Source organism: Tamandua tetradactyla, chromosome 4, assembly GCF_023851605.1.
Source record: "Tamandua tetradactyla isolate mTamTet1 chromosome 4, mTamTet1.pri, whole genome shotgun sequence".
In the NCBI taxonomy this organism is placed as follows: Eukaryota; Metazoa; Chordata; class Mammalia; order Pilosa; family Myrmecophagidae; genus Tamandua; species Tamandua tetradactyla.
The window spans coordinates 108,222,218-108,234,713 of NC_135330.1; the positions used below are offsets into that span (position 1 = coordinate 108,222,218).

The 12,496-nt window shown below is 39.9% G+C and overlaps 1 protein-coding gene across 1 annotated transcript in view; it reads left to right on the forward strand.

Annotated features, from left to right (window-relative positions):
* The window catches only part of KPNA3 (karyopherin subunit alpha 3), a 107,226-nt gene that overhangs the window by 35,123 nt on the left and 59,607 nt on the right, over nt 1-12,496 (forward strand). The window lies entirely within an intron of this gene.

The following is a 12,496-nucleotide window of genomic DNA, read 5'->3' on the forward strand; positions in this document are numbered from 1 at the left end:
CGTTTCTTGATTTCCCCCTCAGCTTGTTCATTACTAGTGTATAGAAATGCTACAGATTTTTGAATGTTGATCTTGTAACCTGCTACTTTGCCGTACTCATTTATTAGCTCTAGTAGTTTTGTTGTGGATTTTTCCAGGTTTTCGATGTATAGTATCATATCGTCTGCAAACAGTGATAGTTTTACTTCTTCCTTTCCAATTTTGATGCCTTGTATTTCTTTTTCTTGTCTAATTGCTCTGGCTAGAACCTCCAACACAATGTTGAATAATAGTGGTGATAGTGGACAGCCTTGTCTTGTTCCTGATCTTAGGGGGAAAGTTTTCAATTTTTCCCCATTGATGATATTAGCTGTGGGTTTTTCCTATATTCCCTCTATCATTTTAAGGAAGTTCCCTTGTATTCCTATCTTTTGAAGTGTTTTCAACAGGAAAGGATGTTGAATCTTGTCAAATGCCTTCTCTGCATCAATTGAGATGATCGTGTGATTTTTCTGCTTTGCTTTGTTGATATGGTATATTACATTAATTGATTTTCTTATGTTGAACCATCCTTGCATACCTGGGATGAATCCTACTTGGTCATGATGTATAATTCTTTTAATGTGTTGTTGGATACGATTTGCTAGAATTTTATTGAGGATTTTTGCATCTATATTCATTAGAGAGATTGGTCTGTAGTTTTCTTTTTTTGTAATATCTTTGCCTGGTTTTGGTATGAGGGTGATGTTGGCTTCATAGAATGAATTAGGTAGTTTTCCCTCCACTTCGATTTTTTTGAAGAGTTTGAGGAGAGTTGGTACTAATTCTTTCTGGAATGTTTGATAGGATTCACATGTGAAGCCGTCTGGTCCTGGACTTTTCTTTTTAGGAAGTTTTTGAATGACTGATTCAATTCCTTTACTTGTGATTGGTTTGTTGAGGTCATCTATTTCTTCTTGAGTCAAAGTTGGTTGTTCATGTCTTTCCAGGAACCTGTCCATTTCATCTAAATTGTTGTATTTATTAGCGTAAAGTTGTTCATAGTATCGTGTTATTACCTCCTTTATTTCTGTGAGGTCAGTAGTTATGTCTCCTCTTCCATTTCTGATCTTATTTATTTGCATCCTCTCTCTTCTTCTTTTTGTCAATCTTGTTAAGGGCCTGTTCTAGTTTGCTAGCTGCCAGAATGCAACACACCAGAGACGGATTGGCTTTTAATAAAAGGGGATTTATTTTGTTGGTTCTTCAGAGGAAAGGCAACTTTCCACTGAGGTTCTTTCTTACGTGGAAGGCACAAGATGGTCTCTGCTGGTCTTCTCTCCAGGCCCCTGGGTTCTAACAACTTTCCCCGGGGTGACTTCTTTCTGCATCTCCAAGGGCCTGGGCTGAGCTGCAAGTGCTGAGATGAGGAATGCCAAGCTGCTTAGCAGTGCTACATTGCGATCTCTCATTTAAGCACCAGCCAATTAAGTCAAACATCGCTCATTGCAGCAGACACGCCTCTTAGCTGACTGCAGATGTAATTGGCAACAGATGAAGTTCACGTACCATTGGCTTATGTCCGCAGCAACAAGACTAGGTATGCTCACCTGGCCAAGTTGACAACTGAATCTAACTAACACATGTCCACCCCTTGTCAACTTGGCAACTTCAAGCATTACCTTAAACGGATGTAAAAAATTCTCTTGCTGTGGACCTGTGAATCTCAAAACAAGTCCGGTGCCAATAAGCAAAGGAGGATATTCACAGGATACAGATTTTCATCTCCATAGGGAGAAATTGGAAGAAACACAGATGTAAAACCTGCAGGGCAAGCACCGTGGGATTTCGAAGTCTGAAAGTCATTCATCCTTCGGCCATAGAAAGTGGCAGTCCCACCCCTTCCAAGGGCCTATGCAGTGGCCGGCCTCTTTCCAAATCAACCTCGGGGAACATCGAGGAGACCACCTCTGGGCTCCACTCTCTCCAGGCATCAGGGCCACCCCTGGGCTCTCTGCCATTTCTGAGGCACACGCTCAACCCCTCCACATGGTGGCAGCCAGGCTCTCCCAGTCCCCCAAGGAGCGTGCTACACCTTTTCCAAGGCCTGAGGCTGCACAACTCTTCCACTGCAATGAGAGGGGAGACTCATCCTCGCCCTTCAGGGTAAACTCACCCTCTCCACACATACAGGTGGGTCCACTCTCCTAGCCGAGGTTTCTTGGCTTCAAACCCAAACTTCCATGGTTCTTAGTCTGCAAACTCCAATTTTTCCCTTTTGTGTCCTCCTTTGCCAAGATTGGCAGTGGTTCCATTTACACCAACAGTCTCTTCAAGCCCTCCAAGACTTCTCCATCATTCTCTTCACGGTTCCTCCAAAATCTTCCCCTTAGCCATCCAAAACACTGTTCAAACATATCTGGCATTTGCAAACCACAGCAGCACCCCACTCCTGGTACCAACTCTGTTCTAGTTTGCTAGCTGCCAGAATGCAACACACCAGAGACAGATTGGCTTTTAATAAAAGGGGATTTATTTTGTTGGTTCTTCAGAGGAAAGGCAGCTAACTTTCCACTGAGGTTCTTTCTTATGTGGAAGGCACAGGATGGTCTCTGCTGGTCTTCTCTCCTGGCCCCTGGGTTCCAGCAACTTTCCCCAGGGTGACTTCTTTCTGCATCTCCAAAGGACTGGACTGAGCTGCAAGTGCTGAGATGAGGAATGCCGAGCTGCTTAGGCTGTGCTACATTGCATTCTCTCATTTAAGCACCAGCCAATTAAGTCAAACGTCACTCATTGCAGCAGGCATGCCTCCTAGCCGACTGCAGATGTAATTGGGAACAGATGAGGTTCACGTCCCATTGGCTTATGTCCGCAGCAACAAGACTAGGTATGCTCACCTGGCCAAGTTGACAACTGAATCTAAGTAACACAGGACCCATCAATCTTATTGATTTTCTCATAGAACCAACTTCTGATCTTATTGATTTTCTCTATTTTTTTCATGTTTTCAATTTCATTTATTTCTCCTCTAATCTTTGTTATTTCTTTCCTTTTGCTTGCTTTGGGATTAGTTTGCTGTTCTTTCTCTAGTTCTTCCAAGTGGACAGTTAATTCCTGCATTTTTGCCTTTTCTTCTTTTCTGATATAGGCATTTAGGGCAATAAATTTCCCTCTTAGCACTGCCTTTGCTGCGTCCCATAAGTTTTGATATGTTGTGTTTTCATTTTCATTCGCCTTGAGGTATTTACTAATTTCTCTTGCAATTTCTTCTTTGACCCACTTGTTGTTTAAGAATGTGTTGTTGAGCCTCCATGTATTTGTGAATTTTCTGGCACTCCGCCTATTATTGATTTCCAACTTCATTCCTTTATGATCTGAGAAAGTGTTGTATATGATTTCAATCTTTTTAAATTTGTTAAGACTTGCTTTGTGACCCAGCATATGGTCTGTCTTTGAGAATGATCCATGAGCACTTTGAGAAAAAGGCGTATCCTGCTGTTGTGGGATGTAATGTCCTATAAATGTCTGTTAAGTCTAGCTCATTTATAGTAATATTCAGATTCTCTATTTCTTTATTGATCCTCTGTCTAGATGTTCTGTCTATTGATGAGAGTGGTGAATTGAAGTCTCCAACTATTATGATATATGTGTCTATTTCCCTTTTCAGTGTTTGCAGTGTATTCCTCACATATTTTGGGGCATTCTGGTTCTGTGCGTAAATATTTATGATTGTTATGTCTTCTTGTTTAATTGTTCCTTTTATTAGTATATAGTGTCCTTCTTTGTCTCTTTTAACTGTTTTACATTTGAAGTGTAATTTGTTGGATATTAGTATAGCCACTCCTGCTCTTTTCTGGTTGTTATTTGCATGAAATATCTTTTCCCAACCTTTCACTTTCAACCTATGTTTATCTTTGGGTCTAAGATGTGTTTCCTGTAGACAGCATATCGAAGGATCCTGTTTTTTAATCCATTCTGCTAGTCTTTGTCTTTTGATTGGGGAATTCAGTCCATTAACATTTAGTGTTATTACTGTTTGGATAATATTTTCCTCTACCATTTTGCCTTTTGTATTATATATATCATATCTGACTTTCCTTCTTTCTACACTCTTCTCCGTGTCTCTCTCTTCTGTCTTTTTGTATCTGACTCTAGTGCTCCCTTTAGTATTTCTTGCAGAGCTGGTCTCTTGGTCACAAATTCTCTCAGTGACTTTTTGTCTGAGAATGTTTTAATTTCTCCCTCATTTTTGAAGGACAGTTTTGCTGGATATAGGAGTCTTTGTTGGCAGTTTTTCTCTTTTAGTAATTTAAATATATCATCCCACTGTCTTCTAGCTTCCATGGTTTCTGCTGAGAAATCTACACATAGTCTTATTGGGTTTCCCTTGTATGTGATGGATTGTTTTTCTCTTGCTGCTTTCAAGATCCTCTCTTTCTCTTTGACCTCTGACATTCTAACTAGTAAGTGTCTTGGAGAACGCCTATTTGGGTCTATTCTCTTTGGGGTGCGCTGCACTTCTTGGATCTGTAATTTTAGGTCTTTCATAAGAGTTGGGAAATTTTCAGTGATAATTTCTTCCATTAGTTTTTCTCCTCCTTTTCCCTTCTCTTCTCCTTCTGGGATACCCACAACACGTATATTTGTGCGGTTCATATTGTCCTTGAGTTCCCTGATACCCTGTTCAAATTTTTCCATTCTTTTCCCGATAGTTTCTGTTTGTTTTTGGAATTCAGATGTTCCATCCTCCAAATCACTAATTCTATCTTCTGTCTCTTTAAATCTATCATTGTAGGTATCCATTGTTTTTTCCATCTTTTCTACTTTATCTTTCACTTCCATAAGTTCTGTGATTTGTTTTTTCAGTTTTTCTATTTCTTCTTTATGTTCAGCCCATGTCTTCTTCATGTCCTCCCTCAATTTATCGATTTCGTTTTTGAAGAGGTTTTCCATTTCTGTTCGTATATTCAGCATTAGTTGTTTCAGCTCCTGTATCTCATTTGAACTATTGGTTTCTTCGTTTGACTGGGCCATATGTTCAATTTTCTGAGCGTGATCCGTTATCTTCTGCTGGCGTCTGGGCATTTAGTCAGATTTCCCTGGGTGTTGAACCCAACAGATTGAAAGATTTTTCTGTGAAATCTCTGGGTTCTGTTTTTCTTATCCTGCCCAGTAGGTGGCGCTCATGGCACACATTTGTCTGCGGGTCCCACCAGTAAAAGGTGCTGTGGGTCCTTTAACTTTGGAAAACTCTCACCGTGGGGGAGGTTCGCCAGCCAAAGCGGCTTGGAAGAATGCCAGCCGGCCTGGGGGTCCGAACGCGGGGAGGGTCGCCGGCCGCCGCAGCCTGGGAGAGCACCCGTCCGAATTTCCTAGTCGGCCCAGGGCGCCAAGCGTGGCGGGAGGGCGCCAGCCGCCGCGGCCAAGGAGAGTGCACCGTTCCCTGCCGGACCGGGGAGTCACGTGTTTGGAAGGGACCCCCTTGTCACTGTTCTCCATGGCCTGGGGATTTCCGATCCAGTTCTCTCAGTTGGTCCGGGGGGCTGCGCGTGGTGGGGGCGCCAGCTGCCGCGGCTTGAGGGGACCGCCTGCCCAATTCTGCCAGCTGGGCCGGGAAGTAGTAGGGGAGGGACTCCGGCCGCTTGCCGCCCCGCCCGGGGAAGCCCGCGCCCCTCGGCGATCTCACTGGAGCGGGTTCTCCCAGCCAGTCAGCCGTTCCAGGATGGGGTACGCTGTCTTTTTGATCTCTGTCGTGGCTCCGGGAGCTGTTCTGTATCGTTTCTACTCCCCTAGTAGCTGTTCTGGAGGAGGAAAGGTGAGGATGGCAAGGCTGTCGAGGACGGTCGCGGAGGAGCCGGTGCCCATTCTAACTTTTTCATGTTGGAAGGGGCTGTCAGTAATATGGGTTAGGAAGATGAAACTAGTAGGCATTCTGGAGAGGCTGGACCCTCTGCATTTCAGGACTTTTCTGGTCTAGGGACCCATTTAGAGTCTGTAGGTTTCTGGAAAGTTACCCTAGTGCGTGGAACTTTTGTAGAATCATGTATAACGCTTTAGGTGTTCTTTAGGATTGGCACGAATAATTTATGTTGAGGTTTGGCAAGTCATGGTAGGTAGCAATGTCCAACTGAAGTTTGCATAAGAGTGACCTCCAGAGTAGCCTCTCGACTCTATTGAACTCTCTCAGCCACTGATATATTTGTTAACACTTCTTTTCCCCCTTTTGGTCAGGATGGCATCATTGATCCCATGGTACCAGGGCAAGATTCACCACTGGATGTCATGTCCCACATAGGGGGAAGGACAGTGATTTCACTTGCAGAGTTGAACTTAGAGAGAGAAGGGCTAAATCTGAACAAAAGGATTCCTCTGGAAGTAACTCTTAGGCAAACCTACAAGTCGGCTAAGCTTTTCCACTATATATATAAGCTTCACAAGAGCAAGCCTCAAGATCAAGGGTATGGCCTATTGATTTGAGTGTCCCTCGTGTTTGACATAGTATCAGGGGTTTCCCTGATAGTAAAGTTTAATAGTTCCATACTTCTTCTCCCTCCTTCAAGGGACTTTGCTAATATTTTTTGATTATCTACTTAATATGTTCTGAGATATATCCAGGCATTACATTCAGCTGTACAGGCCCTCATTCTTATTCTGGGCTCCCTGTGTTTAGATTCTTTAAATGATCTATCTGGACAGGTTGAGTTAAATTATGTGCCACAGAAAATTTGGGTTCTGGACAAAATAAACCTTTCTTCCTTTGGTCTCAAAGAGTAAATGAGGTTCTAAAATATATACAGTGTCTTCCTTAACCCTTTATTCTGAATTACCTTAATCCTGACCTGATTGGCTTCATTCTTAACTCTGAATACCAGGTTATATTTATATAAAGCAGCCCCTCAGAATCTAGAAATAATAATTACCACTCCAGGCTAAATGTGACTGCCATAAGAGCTTACAATCTAGGCCCCTGTTTTCTTGTAAGTATTTTCTAAATAAGACCATACAATAATTGCTCTTTTGTTTCTGACTTATTTTGTCTCACCAAATATCCCACAGGTTCATTCACAATGTTGCATGCCTCACAGACTTCATTCTTTTTATACCAGCACAGTATTCAATCATATGTATACACCATCCTTCACCAATCTACTTCTCAGCCACTGCATCTGTCATCCACCTCCATTCATTTGGCATGTATAATGTCCAAAGTCAACAGTCCATCAGCACTCTCAATGTGAAATTATTTCATTGTTCCCAAGAGAAAGATAACCAATAAACACACCCTCACCAAATAGAAAATCTAAACCTTCCCTTAACTCTTGTCCCTCCTCCCATTGTTTACTCCTGTTGTTCCTGGGGTACTGTTGATGTTTTACTATTATATCCCATAGTGTGCAATAGCAGTTTCCCCACGAACTTATATACTCTTTGTACAAGATTCATACTTTGAAGTAATTCATACAAGTACTTATTTATATTTGTAGAGTTAATCGGTAGGACACATGGGTCTATGCATCCCCTTTTCATCACGTTCACCTTCAGTATGGTAATATTACTTATAGATCCACTTCACTTCTATCTATTCCCTTATATTTGAGTTCAGCCTCATTAGCTAACTGTTTACCCATCTCAAGCTTCTTTATATCTCTAGGTCCCCTATATTTTGTATTATAAGCCTCTGATTTCACTTTTACCATGGTCATAAAAGTGGAATCATACAGGTTGAATCCTTTTGTGTCTGGCTTATTTCACTCAGCATTATGTTCTCAAGGTTCATCCATCTTGTCATGTGGTTCAGGACATTTTGGTTTACTGCTGCATAATATTCCATTGTGTGTGTATACCATATTTTGTTAATCCACTCATCTGTTGATGGGCACTTGGATTGTTTCCATCTTTTAGCGATTGTGAGTAATGCTACTATGAATATCAGTGTGAAAATGCCTGTTTGTGTCACTGCTTTCAGTTCTTCTATGTATATACTGAGTAGTGGTATTGCCTTGTCATAAGGCAACTTGATATTTAGTTTCCTAAGGAACCACCAAACTGTTTTCTATAGCAGCTGTACCATTATACATTCCCACCAGCAATGCATAAGTGTCCCAATTTCTCCACATCCTCCAATATTTGTAGTTTCCTGTTTATTTAATAGCAGTTGTTCTTATAGGTGTATGAGATGGTATCTCTTTATAGTCTTAATCTGCATTTCCCTTATAGGTAATGAAAATGAGCATGTCTTCATGTGCTTTATAGCCATCTGTATTTGCTTTTCAGAAAAATGCCTATTCATATCTTTAGCCCATTTTATAATTGGGTTGTTTGTTCTTTTGTTGAGTTATATGATTTCTTTATGTATACAGGATATCAAACCTTAGTCCAATGTGTAATTTCCAAGTTACTTTCTCCCATTGAGTTGGCTCCCTCTTCACCTTTTTGGCAAACTCTTTTGAGGTACAAAAGCATTTGATTTGGAGGAGTTCCCGTATTTTTTCTTTTGTTGCTTGTGCTTTGAGTGTTAAGTTTAAGAAGCTACCTTCTATTACTAGGTCTTGAAGATCTTTCCCTACATTTCTTCTAGGGGTTTTATGGTACTGGTTCTTATATTTAGGTGTTTGATCAACTTTGAGTTAATTTTTGTATAGGGTGTAAGGTGAGGGTCCTCTTTCAGTCTTTTGGCTGTTCAGATCGAATTCTACCATGCCCATTTATGGAAAAGACTTTTGTCCCAGTTCAGTGGATTTGGGGTCCTTGTGCAAGATCAGATGACCATATATTTGGTGGTCTCTTTCTGTGCTCTCAATTCAAATCCATTGATCAGTACTTCTATCTTTATTCTAGTCCATGCGGTTTTGATCATTGTGACTTTATAATAAGTTTTAAAATCAGGAATTGTTAATCCTCCCACTTTGTTCTTATTTTCTTAGGGTGCTTCTAGCTGTGTGGGATCTCTTTCCCTTCCAGCTGAATTTGGTAACTAGCTTTTCCAAGTCTTCAAAGTAGGTTGTTGGAATTTTGATTGTTACTGTGTTGAATCAAATTTGGGTAGAATTGAAATCTTGACGATACTTAACCTTCCTGTCCATGAGCAGGGAGTATTTTTCCATCTTTGATCTTTGATTAAATCTTTGATTTCTTTTAGCAATGCTATGTAATTTTCTGTGTACAAGTCCTTTACATCCCTAATTAAGTTCATTTCTAGATACTTGATTCTTTTAGTGCTATTTTGAATTGAATTTTTTTCTTGACTCAAGTCATTATTTGTGTATAGAAACATTACTGATTTTTGCACATTAATTTTACATCCCACCACCTTGCTGAATTTCTTTATTAGCTCAAGTAATTTTGTTGTAGATTTCGCAGAATTTTCCAGGTATAGTATCATGTCATCTGCAAATAATGAAAGTTTTAGTTCTTCCTTTCTGATTTGGATGCCTTTAATTTCTTTTTCCTGTCTGATGGCTTTAGCTAAGAACCTCTCATACAATGTTGACTAGTAGTGGTGATGGAGGGCATTCTTACCTTGTTCCCCGTCTTAAGGGAAACCTTTCAGCCTCTCTACATTGAGTACAATACTTGTTATTTTTTTTCATATATGCCCTTTATCATATTGTGGAATTTACCTTTGATTCCTACCTTTTGAAGTGTTTTTATCAGAAAAAGATACTGAATTTTGTCAAATGCTTTTTTAATATCAACCGAGATAATTGTGATTTTTCCCTTTTGTTTTGTTTTGTTAATGTGTGCTGTATTACATTAATTGATTTTTTGTGTCGAACCATCCTTGCATTCCTGGTATAAACCCTACTTGGTCGTGGGGTATAATTCTTTTAGTATGCTGTTTGATTCAGTCTGCTAGTATTTTGTTGAAAATTTTTGCATCTATGTTTATTAGAAAGATTGGCCTGTAGTTTTCCTTATTTCTTCAGGGTCTGTGGTAATGACTCACCTCTTATTTCTGAGTTTATTTGCATCCTCATTTTTTCTTCATCAACCTTGCTAGTTGCCCATTGATTTTATTGATTTTCTCAAAGAACCAACTTTTGGTTTTATTGATTCTTTCCATTGTTTTTTTGTTCTCCCATTCATTTAGATCTGCTTTTATCTTTGTTATTTCTGTTCTCTTTGGGGTTAGTTTTCTGTTCTTCCTCAGGTACCTCCGGGTAAGCAGTTAAATCCTTGATTTTGCTCTCACTTCTTTTTAATACACATTTCAGTCAATAAATTGCCCTCTAAGCACAGCCTTTGCAGCATCCCATAAGTTCTGATATGTTGTATCCGCCTTTTCATTTGTCTCCAGATAGCTACCAATTTCTTTAACAATTTTTTCTTTGACCCACTGGTTGTTTAAGACTGTGTTATTTAATCTCAATATATTTGTGAATGTTCTCGTTCTTTGGTGATTATTGATTTCCAGCTTCATTCCATTGTAATCAGAGAAAGTGCTTTGAGTAATTTCAGTATTTTTGAATTTTAAAAAACCTGTTTTGTGCCCCAACATATGATCTATCCTGGAGAATGTTCTATGAGCACCAGAGAAGAATGTATATCCTGGTGTTTTGGGGTGTAACGACCTATTTATATATATCTGTTAGGTCTGATTCATTTATCAAATTGTTTAAATTCTCTTACTTCCTTGCCGATCCTCAGTTTGATTGTTCTATCGATAGAAGAGAGTCATGTATTGAAGTCTCCTACTATTATTGTTGAAATATCTATTGCTGCCTTCAGTTTTGCCAATATTTGTCTCATATACTTTGGAGCTCCTTGATTAGAAGCATAAACTTTTATGATTGTTATATCTTCTTAGTGAATTGTCCCTTTTATTAATATATAGTGTCTTTCTTTGTCTCTTATGATGTCTTTACATTTAAAGTCTATTTTATCTGATATTAGTATAGGTACTCTTGCTTTCCTTTGGTTACAGCTTGCTTGGAGCCTCTTTTTCCATCCTTTCTCTTTCAATCTATTTATATCCTTTGGCCTAAGATGAGTATCCTGTAAGCAGCATATAGCTGAATCATATTTTTTAATCCATTCTGCCAATCTGTATCTTTTAATTGGTAAGTTTAATCTGTTAACATTAAAAGTTACTGCTGTAAAGGTGTTTCTTGAACCCACCATCTTAATCTTTGGATTTCACTTGTCAAATCTCTATAATCTTTTCCTTCTCTCTTTTTATCCTTTAAGTTACTCTTACTGGTACTCTTCAATTCTGTACCCTCCTCCAGACCTCCCTCTCATCTTTTTTTGGGCTGGCAGAGCTCCCTTTAATATTTCTTGGAGGGTCAGTCTCTTGTTGACAGATTCTTTCAGCATTTGTTTGCATGTGAAAATTTTAATCTCTCCCTCAGTTTTGAAAGACAATTTGGCTAGTTACAGAAATCTTGGCTGGAAGTCTTTCTCTTTCAGGTTCTTAAATATCTTACCACTACCTTCTCGCCTCCATAGTGCCAGCTGAGTAGTCCAAACTCAGCCTTATGTGGTTTTCCTTGTATATGTAGATTGTTCTTCTCGTGCCACTTTCAGAATTTTCTGCTTCTTTTCAACATTTAACAGACTGATTAGTATGTGTTTGGGGAAGGCCTATTTGGATTTACCCTATTTGGAATTCATTGGGCTCCTTTGATTTGCATATTCACGTCTTTTATAAGGGTTGGGAAGTTGTCCCCCATTATATCCTCAACTAATCTTCTTGGCCCTTTACTCTTCTCTTCTACTTCTGAGACACCAAAGATTCTTGTATTTGTTCACTTTGTTTTGTCCGTCATTTCCATAAGCTCTAGTTCAGATGTTTCCATCTTTTTTGCCACTTGTTCTTTTGTGTCTTCAAAATCAATGGCTGTGTCCTCTAGTTCACTTATTCTTTATTTTGCCTCTTCAAATCTGCTGTCTATTATATATTTTATTTGAGCTTCAGCATCCTTAATCTCTGTGATATCTGCTATTTTTGTTTAATCTTTCAAATTCATCTATATGCTGTTCTAGTGTCCTCTTGATCTCCTTTATGTCATTATGCAATGTACTGGTTTTATTTAGTATAATTATATGAACATCTTTGATTAGTTGTTCCAAAGTCTGTGTCTTCACTTGTTTTAATTTTGGTTATTAGACTGGGCTTTATCTGTGTACATCTTGGTATGTTTACCTTTGAGGCATGTAAATATCTTGATAGGGTTACTCTGGAATTTGATTTCCTTCCATACTCTAAAGCTTTATATTTGCAGGATGGATGTGGAGCAGGATGTGGGGCATGGAGTAGGGCACAACAGTTTGGTGGCAGGTTGCAGCACAGGTATATGCACAGGTCAGGGTCACTACGCTGGTGTCTGTGAGCGTAGGGTACAGGGCCTGGAGTGGAGGTGCAGTGCAGGGTCCATGCAGCTCAGGCAGGTCTTGGAGCACAGGAGCAGGATGTGGGTGGGGGCGCAGGTAGGGGGCTACAGGAGGCAGGTTTGGGGTGAGCAAGTGCACGGGAGCTGGTGGGCAGGCTGGATGTGGGTGGACATGTGGAGCATGGAGGTCGTGAGTATCACGGTAT